At 45.0% G+C, this 16,494-nt stretch overlaps 1 protein-coding gene and 1 non-coding gene across 5 annotated transcripts in view; both read right to left on the bottom strand.

The window, feature by feature from the left end:
- Nucleotides 1-16,494, bottom strand: part of RNF41 (ring finger protein 41) — a 35,860-nt gene that overhangs the window by 16,426 nt on the left and 2,940 nt on the right. For 2 of the 4 annotated variants that reach the window (XM_032290896.1, XM_032290903.1), the window contains exon 2: nucleotides 14,447-14,630. The gene's annotated coding sequence lies outside the window, so the exon portion shown is untranslated. Of the gene's footprint in view, nucleotides 1-6,397; nucleotides 6,453-14,446; nucleotides 14,631-14,778; nucleotides 15,147-16,494 lie in introns of those variants that run through there. The other 2 variants (XM_032290917.1, XM_032290913.1) reach the window with 2 other exon arrangements.
- Nucleotides 4,348-4,451, bottom strand: LOC116527799. Its single transcript, XR_004258740.1, has one exon. It is a non-coding gene; the product is annotated as a U6 spliceosomal RNA (small nuclear RNA).

Below are 16,494 nucleotides of genomic sequence, written 5' to 3'. Positions count from 1 at the left end.
AAAAAAAAAAAAAAAAAAAAAAAAAAAAAAATTTAAAAATAAGCCAGAAACTTTTTAGCTGGAAATAAGCTGGGCATGGTGATATGCACCTGTAGTCCCAGCTACTCGGGATGTTGAAGTGGGAGGATCATTTGAGTCTAGGAAGTCGAAGCTGCAGTGAGTCATGATTGTGCCACTGCACTCCAGCCAAGGTTACAGAGAACTTGTCTCAAAAAAAGAAAAAAAAGACACTGAAGGGGTTTGTATAGAGTTGTGCTGGCAGATGAGGACAGAAAGAAGGGCAGGAATCAAGCACCAAAGACCACTAGCTATGGTTAGAATTAACCTGAAAAAGCTGTAGGAGGCCGGGCGCGGTGGTTGATGCCTGTAATCCCAGCACTTTGGGAGGCCGAGGCAGGCAGAGCACCTGAGGTCGGGAGTTCAAGACCAGCCTCCAGCCTGACCAACACGGTGAAGCCCCATCATTACTAAAAATATAAAACATGGTTGTGCGCGGTGGCTTACACCTGTAATCCCCAACACTTTGGAAGGCAGAGGCGGGTGGATCACAAGGTCAGGAGATTGAGACCATCCTGGCCAACATGGTGAAACCCCATCTCTACTAAAATATAAAAAATTAGCCAGGTGTGGTGGTGCACACCTGTAGTCCCAGCTACTCGGGAAGCTGAGGCAGGAGAATCGCTTGAACCAGGCAGCAGAGGCTGCGCCAACATTGCACCGCTGAACTCCAGCAGCTTGGGCGACAGAGTGAGAGTCTGTCTCAAGAAAAAAAAAAAAATCTGTAGGGAGCACCGGAGGGATTTCTTTTGTTAACATGAATTTCGATGTTTTAACCTTTTATTTTGACATTACGGACTGAAAAAAGTAAAAGTAATACAAATTTCCGTATGTACTTCATTCCAGTTTCCCAAATGTTAACTTTTTACCATTTTAATAATTATCTCTATATATATACATAGATGAATAAATTTTTTTAAATTTTCTGAAAAAAATATCTGGAATTGGCCAGGGGTGGTGGCTCACACCTGTAATCCCAGCACTTTGAGAGGCCAAGGCAGGCAGATCACCTGAGGTCAGCAGTTCAAGATGAGCCTGGCCAACATGGCAAAACGCCCTCTCTACTAAAAATACAAAAATTAGCTAGGCTTGGTGGCAGGTGCCTGTAATCCCGGCTACTCAGAAGGTTGAGGCAGGGAGAATTGCTTGAACCCAGGTGGCAGAGGTCGCAGCGAGCCGAGATCACGCCACTGCACTCTAGCCTGGGGGAGTGTAGACTTGATGCTTGTATCTCTAAATACCTTTCTGTGTATATCCTAAAGAATATTCTCTTACATGACAGTAAACTTATCAAAATCAGGAAACTGACACTGTTATCTATAAACCTTATTACAATTTTGCCAGTTGGCCCAATAATCTCCTTTAGCAAAAGAACGTCTCGGCCAGATGTGGTGGCTCATGCCTGTAATTCTAGCACTTTGGGAGGCCAAGGCAGGAAGATCACTTGAGCCCAAGAAATTAGCCAGGCGTGGTGGCGCACGCCTGTAATCCCAGCTACTTGAGACGCTGAGGCAGAAGGATCACCTAAGCCTGGGATGTCAAGGCTGCAGTGAGCCGAGATCGCACCAGTGCACTCCAGCCTGGGCAACAGAGATCAGTAGCACATGACATTGATTTGTACTGACATTAACTTTGATCTTTTGGTTAAGTGCTGTTTACCACATTTGTCTACTGTAGGGTTAGTTTTTTTCCTTTTTGTAATTAATAAGAATCTTATGGGGTGCTATAGTTTGGATGTTTATCCCTTCCATATCTTGTGTTGAAACTTGATCCCCAACTTTGAGGTTAGGCCTAATGGGAAGTATTTGAGTCATGTGTGCAAATTGCTCATGAACAGGTTAATGCACTTCCTGGGGAGCTGGGGGGTGGTTGAGTTCTCAATCTCTGTAAGTTCCCACAAGAGCTGGTTGTTAAAGAGAATCTGGTACCTCCCTCTCTCTCTTTTCTCTTTTGCCATGTGATCTCTGCTCCCCTTTGCTTTCCGCTGTAAGTGGAAGCAGCCTGAGGCCTTTATCAGAAGCAGATGCTAGCACTATGCTTCTTGCACAGCCTGCAGAACCATGAACTAAATAAACCTATTCTTTATAAATACCCAGTCTTAGGTATTCCTTTATAGTAGCACTAAACAGACTAAGACCTGTGGATATACTTTAAGTGTAGGCACACCTGAAGAAGTTTCAGCGAGAAACTGACATGTTCGGGGTTTTTCTGTTTGTTTTTGAGACAGGAGTCTCAATCTGTCACCCAGGCTGGAGTGCAGTGGTATGATCTCAGATCACTGCAGCCTCCACCTCCTGGACTCAAGTGATCCTTGCACCTCAGCCTCCCAAGTAGCTGGGATTACAGCACATGCATGCCAGCATGCCCAGCTAATTTTTATATTTTTAGTAGAGATGGGGTTTCACTATGTTGGCCAGGCTGGTCTCAAACTCCTGACCTCAAGTGATCGACCCACCTCGGCCTCCCAAAGTGCTGGGATCACAGACTCGAGCCACCGTGCCCAGCCAACATGCTCAGCTTTTTTTTTTTTTTTTTAAACAGAGTCTGTGTCAGGAGTGCAATGGCATGATCTTGGCTCACTGCAACCTCTGCCTCACAGGTTCAAGTGATCCTCCTGCCTCAGCCTCCCAAGTAGCTGAGATTACAGGCACATGCCACCACACCTGGCTAATTTTTGTACTTTTTAGTAGAAACAGGGTTTCACCATATTGGACAGGCTAGTCTTGAACTCCTGACCTTGTAATCCGTCTGCCTTGGTCTCCCAAAGTGCTGGGATTACAAGCGTGAGCCACCGCGCCTGACCAGTCTTTGCTTTATTTTTTATCCTTTTTCACAAGTGATATATGAATATATTCTCATTTTAAAAGACTGAAACAACATAACCGTGAGCCTCTCTTCTCACACTCCTCTTCCTATCAGTTGCTTGGTGTGTATTAATGCTTTCAATTGCCCTTCTCTGCTATTCATTGACTCATGTATGAGTGAGATAGATAGACAGGCCCCTGGACTCACACAGTTTACATTCTAGTGGTAAAAACTTCCAATCCACCAATCTAAACCTTGATTACAATGCATTTTACCATTTCCCTCATGAATGGATATTTTCCCCCTGAAACAAATTGTGTTGCATTTAGCACCCTTGTAGCATGATCTTTTTGAGCAGAGAACAAATCTCTCTCCTAGAACAGATACCTAGAAGTGGAGTTGGTATCTGTTGGACTGAATGGTATGCCTATTATTTGTTTTCCTAGATACTGTCATAGTGCCCTCTGGAAAGGCATTTTCAGTTTACACTACCACCAGCAGTGCGTGAGAATTCTTTAACAATAGCATTAAAAGAAAAGGAGCTTAAAAAAAAAAAAAAAAAAAAAAAAGACTGAAAATGATTGGCCAGGCCAGAGATAGAAAAAAATCCTGGAGAGAAGAGGCTCACAAAAAGTCAAGGGAGTCTTAGCTAGTGGGAGGGAAAGGGGGAGTTTTTATTTTGGTTTTGCAAGAGGAAAAAGTTCTAGAGATCTGTTTTACAACAATATTAATATACTTAACACTACCGAACTGTATCCTTAAAAATGGTTAAGATGGTAAATTTTTATTTTTATTTTTACAACAACAAAAAAATTGTCAAGGGGCCAGGTGCGGTGGCTCACGCCTGTAATCGCAGCACTTCTGGAGGCAGATCATGAGGTCGGGAGTTTGAGACCAGCCTGGCCAACATAGTGAAACCCTGTCTCTACTAAAAATACAAAAAAAATTAGACAGGCGTAGAGGCGGGCACCTGTAATCCTAGCTACTTGGGAGGCTGAGGCAGGAGAATCGATTGAAACCGGGCAGGTGGAGGTTGCAGCGAGTCGAGATTGTGCCACTGCACACCAGCCCAGGCAACAGTGCGAGACTCCATCTCAGAAAAATAAAATGTCAAGGAGTGGAGAACTTACAGGAGGGAAGATAACTGTCGAAAGCTACGAACAGACAAATCAGATAGATAAAGAATTGCTGGGATGTGGGACGGTGGACACCACAGTAAAGCAGTTCCATGGAGGGTAGTTTTTGTGTAGCACTGAAAGTGAAGCTAGACTTCAGTGGCACAAAGTGAACAGGAGGTGAGATGGAGAGATAGGGACCAAAGACTCAACTCTGTCAAAAACCTGATGTTTTGGTGGGGGAGCATTCTCAAGGAGTTTATTTGGCCAGACTCAGGGTAAGGGTCCTGCACCTAGAAGAAGGTGTTGGGCCTGGTGGTGCTGAAGTGTTGGCTTCTGCTAGAGATGCCAGGACCTTGTGGGGCCGCAGGAAAATATGGAACACTTCACAAATTTTCATGTCATCCTTTCACAGGGGCCCTGCTAATCTCTTTATCATTCCAATTTTGGTATATGTGACTCTGAAGCCAGCACTCAAAAGCCTAATTTCAAAGGAAGCGAAACAGAACTAGCTAGCGGGGAAAGGAAGCTGAGGAAGTGGGTTGTGTGGGGGTGTCTTTCCTTATGGTGAGACAGGCTTAAGTGTCTTTCTGTACTGAGAGGAAAGCATGGGGGAAGAGGGAAAGATAAAGACAGGAGAGAATCTGGTCACTGAGGTAGCAGTAGGGAGATCTGGAATTATCTTAAACAAAAACAAGACAATTCTAAAGCAGGAAGGAAGGGAAAATGGTAAACAGAGGTCAGAGGTCCAGAGACAGGTTTTCAAAAATTCATACCAATAAACTTGTAAAAATCAGGCCGGGTGCAGTGGCTGATGCCTATAATCTCAGCACTTTGGGAGGCTGAGGCAGGCGGATCACCTGAGGTCCGGAGTTCAAGAGCAGCCTGGCCAACATCATGAAACCTCATCTCTACTAAAATTACAAAAATTAGCCAGGAGTGGTAGCATGCACCTGAAATCCCAGCTACTCAGGAGGCTGAGGCAGGAGAATCACTTGAACCCGGGAGACAAGGGTTGCAGTGAGCCGAGATTGCACGACCGCACTCCAGCCTGGGGGACACAGTGAGACTGACTCAAAAAAAAACAACAAAAATAAATAAATAAAATAGGGTGTCCAGAGTTCTACATGTGGACTGAACAATATGGACACAACTTTACTTCCCTACTTCAATTAATGCAACTTCAGGCTGCTTAGTGCTATTAAAGATGATAGCTACTGCTACTTTCATAGTCTAGACAAATACGCAGGGCTGGGAAGAAGGGAAAGGGACAAGGGAAAATGTCAAGAAGAGGAGTTGGCTGAGATAACTACTACATGAGAGCAAAAATATCCCCAAATATCCATAATTCATCCATTAAACTGCTGACTTTACGATATTTACCTCAATGAAACAAGCTGTAATTTGTTTTCTCTACAATAGCTCTGAAATTAATCAGAGAAAAAAAATGCATCTGGGCATGGCTCATGCCTCTAATCCCAACACTTTGGGAGGCAGAGGCAGGCAGATCGCCTGAGGTTGGGACTTCAAGACCAGCCTGGCCAGCATGGTGAAATCCCGTCTCTACTAAAAGTACAAAAACTAGCCAGGCATGGTGGCAGATACCTGTAAGCCCAGCTACTCGGGAAGCTAAGGCAGGACAATCACTTAAACCTGGGAAGTGGAGGCTGCAGTGAGCTGAGATTGTGCCACTGCACTCCAGCCTGGGCAACAGACTGAGACTCCGTCTCCAAAAAAAAAACAAAAAACCTTGCTGTCCTTAAAATACACCGGGTATGAAAAAATTCTAAGATATACTATTAAGAGAAAAAAAGCTAAGACAGGCTGGGCATGGTGACTCATGCCTGTAATCCCGGCGCTTTGGGAGCCCAAGATGGGTGGATCACTGAGGTCTGGAGTTCGAGTCCAGCCTGGCCAATATGGCAAAACCCAATCTCTACTGAAAAAACAAAAACAAAAACAACAACAACAAAACATAGCCAGCATGGTGATGTGCACCTTTAATCCCAGCTACTCAGGAAGCTGAGGCAGGAGAATCGCTTGAACCCAGAAGGCAGAGGTTGCAATGAGCTAAGATCATGCCACTGTACTCCAGCCTAGGAGACAGAGCGAGTCTCGGTCTCAAAAAAAAAGAAAGAAAGAAAAAAAAAGCCAGGCATGGTGGCATGTGCCTGTATTCCCAGCTATTAGAGGGGCTGAGGCAGGAGGATCGCTTGAATCTGGGAGGAGTAGGTTGCAGTAAGCCAAGATCGTGCCACTATACTCCAGCCTGGGCAATAAAGCAAGACTCTGTCTCAAAAAAAAAAAAGGAAGAAAGAAAGAAAAGAAAAGAAAAAAACTAAGCTATAGACTAGTATATGTAAAGTACAAAAGGTCACTACCAATAGTACGAAAAACAATATGTATGAGTGTATGCTTACATATGCATGGAACTCTCCAGAAGGATAAATAGAAAACTGCCAACAGTGTTTGCTGCTAAGGAGGAGTTACAAAGAAACAAGGATAGGTGGGAATTTTTAATTTCTCTAATTAACCCTTTGTACCTTTGAAAAAGGTTTTCTGTGTGTGTGTATTCACTATTCAAGTAAGTAAACAAATCTATAATTATACTAAACTGTGACAGAATGATTTAAGGTTAAAACAGAAAATAAGCATATCCACTTAGGCTGGGAGTGGTGGCTCACGCCTGTAATCCCAACACTTTGGGAGGCTGAGGTGGGCGAATCACAAGGTCAGGGGTTCAAGACCATCCTGGCTAACATGGTCTCTACTAAAAATACAAAAATTAGATGGGCGTGGTAGCACATCCCTATAGTACCAGCTACTCGAGAGGCTGAGGCAGGAGAATCGCTTGAACCTGGGAGGCAGAGGTTGCAGTGAGCCGAGATCACGCCATTGTATTGCAGCCTGGGTGACAGAGCAAGACTCTGTGTAAAAAAAAAAAAAAAATTAGCTGTGCATGGTGGCAGACACCTATAATCCCAGATACTCGGGAGGCTGAGGCAGGAGAACTGCTTGAACCCAGGAGGCGGAGGTTGCAGTGAGCTGAGATCACACCATTACACTCCAGCCTGAACAACAGAGCGAGACTTCGTCTCAAAAAAATAGAATATCCACTTACTGTTTCATACACTATACATGTCATATATGTCACACAACATATACACATGTAACATGTACTGTGGAAATGTTTGGGAAAAAAATGTACTCTTTTCAGAAAAAGTTGATCAAATTAAATCATAACAAAAACCACAAACTGTCCTAAAAAATATATATACCCTTCTACCTAGCAATCTTACTTCCAGGAACTTATGCTAAGGAAATAAACAAGGGTGCAAAAAGAATTGTACTAAACTGTTTAAGCATTGTTTGTCATAGCAAAAAATCTATCCAGTAGAATTCCTTACATCCATAAAATGTAACATCATGTCACACTAATATGACCTAGATATATTTATTTATTGATTATTTATTTAAATTATTTGTGCTGGGTACACTGGCTCACACCTATAATCTCAGCACTTTGGGGGGCCAAGGCAGGAAGATCACTTGAGGCCAGGTGTTCAAGGGTACAGTGAGCTATGACTGTACCACTCCACTCCAGCCTGGGTGACAGACCAAGATCCTGTCTCTAAATAAACTGTTTTAATATATTTGTTATATAGAAATAAAAATTATTTATACTTACAGATATTATATATGCTATTGTGCTATTTTTTTTTTAAGAGACAGGGTCTCACTCTGTTGCCCAGGCTGGAGTACAGTGGTAGAATCACAGTTCACTGCAGCCTTGATTCTACATATATAATTAAATAATTACGAAGCAGCATTTATTGAGACTTACTATATGGCAGGCACTATTTTAAGCATTTTTTGCCTATTAACTCATCTAATCCTTACAACAGCTCTAGAAGGTTGGGACTATAATTATTCACATTTTACAGATGAGTAACCGAGGTACAAAGGTTAAAAAGCTTTTCCAGAATCATATAGTTAACAAGTGGTAGAGCCAGATTCAAACCCAGACAGACTGGCTGCTAGGCCCAAGCTTCTAACTGCTTGGCTAAATTGCTTTTCAAACTGAAATAAACAAGTTGCAATAACAGTATGTATAGTATGGATCCATTTTTATTAAAATAACTTGGGCCAGGCATGGTGGCTCATGCCTGTAATCCCAACACTTTGGGAGACCAAAGTGGGAGGATCACAAGGTCAAGAGATCGAGACCAGCCTGGCCAACATGGTGAAACCCCATCTCTACTAAAAATACAAAAATTAGCTGGATGTGATGGCAGGTGCCTGTAAGTACCATCTACTAGGGAGGCTGAGGCAGGAAAATTGCTTGAACCCAGGACGCAGAGGTTGCAGTGAGCTGAGATGGCACCACTGCATTCCAGCCTGGGTGACAGACTGGGACTCCATCTCAACAATAATAATAATTATAATAACAAAGGAAAATAAATGTAGCGTATACATTTTAAAAATCTAGGGCTAGGGCTGGGTGCAGTGGCTTATGCCTGTAATCCCAGCACTTTGGGAGGACAAGGCGGGGAGATCACCAGAGGTTAGGAGATCAAGACCAGCCTGGCCAACATGGTGAAACCCCGTCTCTACTAAAAATACAAAAAATTAGCTGGGCGGCGGGCACCTGTAATCCCAGCTACCTGGGAGGCTGAGGCAGAAGAATCGCTTGACCTGGGAGGCGGAGGCTGCAGTGAGCCGAGATCACGTCATTATACTCTAGCCTGGGTAACAGAGCGCAACTCCATCTCAGAAACAAAACAAAACAAAACAAAACAAAAAACTAAGGCCAGGCATAGCGGCTCACACCTGTTAGCACTTTGGGAGGCTAATGCGGGCAGATCACCAAGGTTGGGAGTCCAAGACCAGCCTGACCAACATGGAGAAACCCCAATATCTACTAAAAAAAAATACAAAATTAGCCAGGCGTGGTGGCTCACCCCTTTAATACCAACACTTTGGGAGGCTGAGACGGGTGGATCATGAAGCCAGGAAATCGAGACCATCCTGGCTAACATGGTAAAACCCTATCTTACTAAAAACACAAAAAAACATTAGCTGGGCATGGTGTCGTGTGCCTGTATTCCCAGCTACTTGGGAGGCTAAGGCAGGAGAATTGCTTGAACCCAGGAGGCAGAGGTTGCAGTGAGCCGAGATCATGCCACTGTACTCCAGCCTGGGCAACACAGCAAGACTCCACCTTAAAAAAAAAAAATTAGGCCGGGCGCGTTGGCTCAAGCCTGTAATCCCAGCACTTTGGGAGGCCGAGGCGGGTGGATCACGAGGTCAAGAGATCGAGACCATCCTGGTCAACATGGTGAAACCCCGTCTCTACTAAAAATACAAAAAATTAGCTGGGCATGGTGGTGTGTGCCTGTAATCCCAGCTACTCAGGAGGCTGAGGCAGGAGAATTGCCTGAACCCGGGAGGCGGAGGTTGCGGTGAGCCGAGATCGCGCCATTGCACTCCAGCCTGGGTAACATGAGTGAAACTCCGTCTCAAAAAAAAAAAAAAAAAAAAAAAAAATTAGCTGGGCATGGTGGCGCACACCTGTAGTCCCAGCTACTCAGCAGACTGAGGCAGGAGAATCACTTGAACCAGGAGGCAGAGGTTGCAGTGAGCCAAGATCACGTCATTGCACTCCAGCCTGGGCAACAGAGCAAGACTCCGTCTCAAAAAATATATATATACAAAAAATAGCTGGGCACAGTGGTAGGCAACTGTAATCTCAGCTATTTGGGAGGCTAAGGCAGGAGAACCGCTTTAATCCAGGAGGTGGAGCGCTGCAATGAGCCATGATGGTGCGTTTATACTCTAGCCTGGGTGACAGAGTGAGACTGTCTCAAAAATAAAAAAACAAACCATTAATCTCTTCTCCTTGTTGCTATGTAGAGGTAATGTAGAAAATAGACCTAGTGCTTGTACTGTGCTTCACTGTATATATATTTTTTTCTTTCTTTTTTTTTTTTTTAAAGACAGGGTCTCGTTCTGTCACCCAGGCTGGAGTTCAGTGGCACTATCACTGCTGCCTCAATCTCCCAGGCTCAAGCGATTCTCTCACCTCAGCCCCTTGAGAAGCTGGGACTACAGATGCGTGCCACCATATCAGCTAAATTTTTTTTTTTTAAATAGAAATGGGGTCTTGCCATGTTTCCAGGCTGGTCTTGAACTACCGGGGTCAAGTGATCCTCCCACCTCAGCCTCCCAAAAGCACTGGGATATAGGCATGAGCTACTGTGCCCAGCTGTCTTTTCATTTTAAAGCAATGCTAATAATATTGTCTTGAGGAGAAACAGAAATTCTGAAAATTTTTCTTAATGGGATTTCAGGAGACCCCTAGTCCCCCAAAATAAACAGCAAAGAACTCGCCTGAGTTGGTGCAGAGATGGCCACAGAGTATGGGAATCGACCAGTCAGGTTAGGAGTTGTAAGGTTCCCACCATAAAGTCATCATTCACAAAACTGCAGAGGCGCTAAGCAATGTTCTTCCTAAATCTAAACCACTCTTTATCTGCCTGGAGGTTCTCCTGCTTTATCCACCTTTCTATAACTGTGCCCTTTCAGGGATGTGGCCTTAAGAATTAAGGGAAAATTAGGGTATGGAGGCAACCCCTAGTCTGGGGAACCTGTGACCAGGGCCAGGTCTCATCCCATACCCTTTTCTTTAAAGAAAGAAAGAAAAGGCTGGGCGCGGTGGCTCAAGCCTGTAATCCCAGCACTGTGGGAGGCGGAGGCGGGTGGATCACAAGGTCAAGAGATCGAGACCATCCTGGTCAACATGGTGAAACCCCGTCTCTACTAAAAATACAAAAAATTAGCTGGGCATGGTGGCGCGTGCCTGTAATCCCAGCTACTCAGGAGGCTGGGGCAGGAGAATTGCCTGAACCCGGGAGGCGAAGGTTGCGGTGAGCCGAGATCGCGCCATTGCACTCCAGCCTGGGTAACAAGAGCAAAACTCCGTCTCAAAAAAAAAAAAAAAAAAAAAAGAAAGAAAGAAAGAAAAGAATTAAGGGAACATTTAAATTTCTAATCCAGTTAAGGTATTTCCTATTTGTCATCTATGGGAAGCAAACGTTGACACGGTTATATGCAACCTTGGAAGTCAGCTACAGACTATGCTGCCTCGCCCTGCCCCCAGGCAGGCAATCTAAATCTGTCAGGTTAGGTTTACTTGACTATTCCTTCTAATCTCTGGGACTCTTAACACTGTGGTGGGTTGTCATAGGGAAAGGTTATCATTCCAGTGGAGATACCTCACAAAACTTCAGCTGCTCACTGCCCTGGGGCAAAAGCCCTTAGTAAAACTGAAACCACAAGGACCTCCAGAGTCACAGACCGTGACCACAGCCACTGGAAGCAGTTTCCTGGATATTCTCTTTGGGTGGATAGGAAAAGGTCTTGGAAGGTTTTACTCAAACTGGGGAGCTGAACTGAAGTAGCCCTGAAGTGTCCCTTGAGGCCTTACATAACTTCTGTCAACCTCCCTTATCTGACCACCCTAAACCCAAAAGGAAAATTGCATTCCCAGCCTCCTTTTCCATAGTCCAGATCCAAAACAGGTAACTACATTGCTTTACCTCCTCTGTGCCACACTGGGATATCTCTTTTTCTTTCCAGTCAGCATTATAATAGACTTAATTTTTATTTTTTATTTATTCATTTATTTATTTTCTTTTTTTGAGATAGAGTCTCACTCTGTCGCCAGGCGCCAGGCTGGAGTGCAGTGGCACAATCTCGGCTCACTGCAACCTCCGCCTCCTGGGTTCAAGCAATTCTCCTGCCTCAGCCTCCTGAGTAGCTGGGACTACAGGCGCACGCCACCACGCCCAGCTAATTTTTGTATTTTTAGTAGAGACGGGGTTTCACCGTGTTGGCCAGGATGGTCTCGATCTCTTGACCTCGTGATCCACCCGCCTCGGCCTCCCAAAGTGCCGGGATTACAGGCTTGAGCCACCGTGCCCGGCCTGACTTAATTTTTATTAAGGAATACAAGAGCCTTATCAGACCCCTTTCTCTGCCCCTTTAACTTACTGTTGGGGTTGTTTTCTCTGGTCTCCCACTAGAGAAAGCTAGGAATTCACATTTTTCCTAAAGGACATTTATCCTCACTTATTCAGGATTTCTTGAGCCCATAAGCATAGATGAAACCATGCACATTCATTCATGCACACTTTTAAAGAACCATTACAGAAGTCACTCTAGCCAGGTGTGGTGGCTCATGCCTGTAATCCTAGCACTTTGGGAGGCTGAGGCAGGTGGATCATGAGGTCAGGAGATCGAGACCAGCCTGGCCAACATGGTGAAACCCCACGTCTCTACTAAAGGGGCATGGTGGCACGTGCCTGTAGTCCCAGCTACTTGGGAGGCTGAGGCACGTGAATCACTTGAACCTGGGAGACGGAAACCACAGTGAGCCAAGATTGAGCCACTGCACTCCAGCCTAGTAACAGGGAGACTTCATCTCGAAAAATAAATAAATAAAATAAATAGATGAATTAATGGGTAATAATGTTATAAAAGGTGTCCGGGCTTTTTTTTCTTTTTCTTTTTCTTTTTTTGAGACAGAATCTTGCTCTGTCTCAGGCTGGAGTGCAATGGTGAGATCTTGGCTCACTGCCACCTCTGCCTCACAGGTTCAAGCAATTATCCTGCCTCAGCCTCCCGAGTAGCTGGGGCGTCAGGCATGTGGCACCATACCCGGCTAATTTTTGTATTTTTTAGTAGAGACGGGGTTTCACCATGTCGACTAGGATGCTCTCGATCTCTTAAGCTCGTGATCTGCCCATCTTGGCCTCCCAAAGTGCTGGGATAACAGGCGTGAGGCACTGCACCCGGCCAAGGTGTCCTGGCTTTAACACTACTGACCTTGCTTCTCCAAGCAGCTCTTGACTTTTTTTTTTTGAGACAGAGTCCTGCTCTGTCTCCAGGCTGGAGTGCAGTGGCACGATCTCGGCTAACTGCAACCTCCAACTTCCTAGTTCAAGTGATTCTCCTGTCTTAACCTCCCGAGTAGCTGGGATTACAGGCGCCCGCTACCACGCCCAGCTAATTTTTGAATTTTTAGTAGAGATGGGGTTTCACCATGTTGACTAGGATGGTCTCAATCTCCTGACATGATCCACCCACCTCAGCCTCCCAAAGTGCTGAGATTATAGGCATGAGCCACCATGCCCAGCCAGCTCTTGGCTTTTTAAGTGAAGGGAAGTGATCATTTTTACTTAAGCAATACAACTCTTAGACTGTAATCACTTCCCCTCTTCAGAACTCAGTTCCCTCACTTGTGAGATGAGAGGTTCTAAAGTTCTAATTCCAGAATGCTGTGGTTCATACTGGATTAAACACATGGGGATTTTAAAGTTAGGTCTTTTAGTTTTAATTTATTCGATTTACAAAAGAATCCAAAAGGCATATAATTCTTCGAGTTCATCTAATGTCTAAAACAGCAATGACCTCCCAATTGGTCACCAGCTCCATGTACTATTTGTGTGGTTACCCCAAACTTCATCATCTTAAATACATAATCCCCTTGTCAGTAGAGACATAAAGAAAAAACACATGGGCCGGGCGTGGTGGCTCAGGCCTGTAATCCCAGCACTTTGGGAAGCAGAGGTGGGAGGATCACCTGGGGTCAGGAGTTTGAGACCAGTCTGGTCAACATGGTGAAACCCTGTCTCTACTAAAAGCACAAAAATTAGCTGGGCATCGTGGTGTGTGCTTGTAATCTCAGCTACTCAGGAGGCTGAGGCAGGAGAATTGCTTGAACCCAGGAGGTGGAGGTTGAAGTGAGCCGAGATCATGCCATTGCACTCCAGCCTGGGCGCCAGAGCAAAACTCTGTCTCAAAAAAAAAAAAAGAGCCGGGCGCGGTGGCTCACGCCTGTAATCCCAGCACTTTGGGAGGCCGAGGCGGGTGGATCACGAGGTCAAGAGATCGAGACCATCCTGGTCAACATGGTGAAACCCCATCTCTACTAAAACTACAAAAAATTAGCTGGGCATGGTGGCGCGTGCCTGTAGTCCCAGCTACTCAGGAGGTTGAGGCAGGAGAATTGCCTGAACCCAGGAGGCGGAGGTTGCGGTGAGCCGAGATCGCCATTGCACTCCAGCCTGGGTAACAAGAGTGAAACTCCGTCTCAAAAACAAAAAAAAAAAGAAACACACACATAATTCTTGTCCTCCAACTAAGATGTAGGCTCGAATTCAATCAGTACATAGGATAAAAAAACACATAAAAAGACATAAAGGTATTAAGCAAATTATTAACAAGTAAAAGCTAATAATTAATGTAAGTCGTAAATACGCAAAAAAGAACAAATGGTATAGACTAATTACAGAAAGCTTTCTGCAGAAAGGAGTTTTAAAAACTGGGCTTTCAAGGCCAGTGACAGAATCCCAAGTGACAGAGAAGAGGTTGAAGCCAGAACAGGATTCTGAATCAAAGCTCTTTACCTTCCAAGCGTTGGGGGCAGGTTCCCTGTTCACAAGGCTCCAACCCCCTGATGCCTCCACTCAGAGCCCCTGAAGAGATTCTCCCAGTAACCCATCTTGTTGGCTATTCTCCAACTGAGTCTTCCTTCCCAGTAACAAGCTCCATCGCCCAGGGGATGAATGTGATGTCACAATCAGGAGAACTCTAATAATGGGAACAAGGAAGAGAAAGAAGAGTCAGTAGAACTGCCTTCACGTGGCAGGGAGACTGGAAAGACAAATCTGGCAGTTGGCTGGGGAAGATGAGATAATTCCATTAAGCACTACACTTTTTCAGTGCTACGCAAGACTACCTTCTAAGGAGGGAGCTCACTGGCCAAGGAAGAACACACATAGGGTCCAGTAGATCTGAACATAGCCGGGAGGGGGAAAGAAAAGGACAAGAGGAAAAGTGGAGAAGAGGAATTGTTGGAGATTTAAGATTCCTTTATTCAGTGCACATAACTACAAGTAATAATGATTCCAAATCTGTGGCTACAAAATGCATCGATCCATAATACCTTAAGTGTACAGTACAATGCTTTAATGCAGGGGTCCCCAACCCCCCAGGTGGACTAGTACCAGAGTGTGGCCTGTTAGGAACCGGGTCATACAGCAGGAGGTAGGCGGGAAACGGGCAAGCATTAAGGCCTAAGCTCTACCTCCTGTCATATCAGCAGTGGCATTTGATTCTCACAGGAGCACAAACCTTTTTGTGAACTGCCATGCGAAGGATCTAGGTTGCACGCTCCCTATGAGAATCTAATGCCTGATGATCTGAGGTGGAACAGTTTCATCCCGAAACCATCCTGTTGCCCACCATCTGTGGAAAAACTGTCTTCCAAAAAAGGTTGGGGATTGTTGCTTTAATATTAATTTCCAAAAAAAAAAAAAAAAAAGAATAAGAAAAAAAATCTGAGTTTCCAAAGTACTTCCACATAATTATTATTTTTTTCTTTTTTTGAGATGGAGTCTTGCTCCCTCACCTAGGCTGGGGTACAGTGGCGTGATCTTGGCTCGCTGCAGCCTGTGCCTCCTGGGTTCAAGTGATTCTCCTACCTCAGCCTCCTGAGTAGCTGTAATTACAGGCAACTGCCACCATACCCGGCTAATTTTTTTTTTTTTTGAGATGGAGTTTCACTCTTGTTGCTCAGGCTGGAGTGCAGTGGCACAATCTCGGCTCACCACAACCTCCACCTCCCGGGTTCAAGCGATTCTCCTGTCTCAGCCTCCTGAGTAGCTGGGATTACAGGTGCCCGCCACCACGCCAGGCTAAGTCTGTATTTTTAGTACAGACGGGGTTTCTCCATGTTGGTCAGGCTGGTCTTGAACTCCCGACCTCAGGTGATCTGCCCACTTCGGCCTCCCAAAGTGCTGGGATTACAGGAGTAAGCCACCGCATTTGGCCTAATTTTTGTATTTTTAGTAGAGACAGGGTTTCACCATGTTGGCCAGGCTGGTCTCAAACTCTTGACCTCAGGTGATCCGCCCAACTCAGCCTCCCAAAGTGTTGGGATTACAGGCATGAGCCACTGTGGCCCACATAAATTATTATTATTATTATTATTTTATTTTATTTTTTTTTTTGAGACAGGGTCTTCCTCTATTGCTCAGGCTGGAGTACAATGGCATGATCAGAACTCACTGCAGCCTCTCTTCCCAGGCTCCAGGAATCCTCCCAACTCAGTCTCCCAAATAGCTGGGACTACATGCACACACCACCACACCTGGTTAATTTTTGTATTTTTGGTAGAAATGGGGTTTTGCCATGTGGCCCAGGCTGGTCTTGAACTCCTGGGCAGGTTCTAGCAATCTTCCCACCTCAGCCTCCCAAAGTGCCTGGGTTACAGGCACCAGCCACTGCACCCACCCCCAAATGTACAAATTCAAACAAATCAAGTAACCCTTCTGTAGTTTTGTTTCTTCAACTGTCAAGTAGGGAAAATGATACCTGCCTTATATATTAATATAAGACACACACACACGTGTGTGTGTGTGTGTGTGTGTGTGTGTGTGTGTGTGTGTGTGTG

The sequence above is a fragment of the Sapajus apella genome, unplaced genomic scaffold (genome assembly GCF_009761245.1).
Source record: "Sapajus apella isolate SASKATOON/1434 unplaced genomic scaffold, GSC_monkey_1.0 scaffold2, whole genome shotgun sequence".
In the NCBI taxonomy this organism is placed as follows: domain Eukaryota; kingdom Metazoa; phylum Chordata; class Mammalia; order Primates; family Cebidae; genus Sapajus; species Sapajus apella.
The sequence above is the reverse complement of the archived record's forward strand: the minus strand, read 5'-3'. Positions and strand labels throughout refer to the sequence as shown.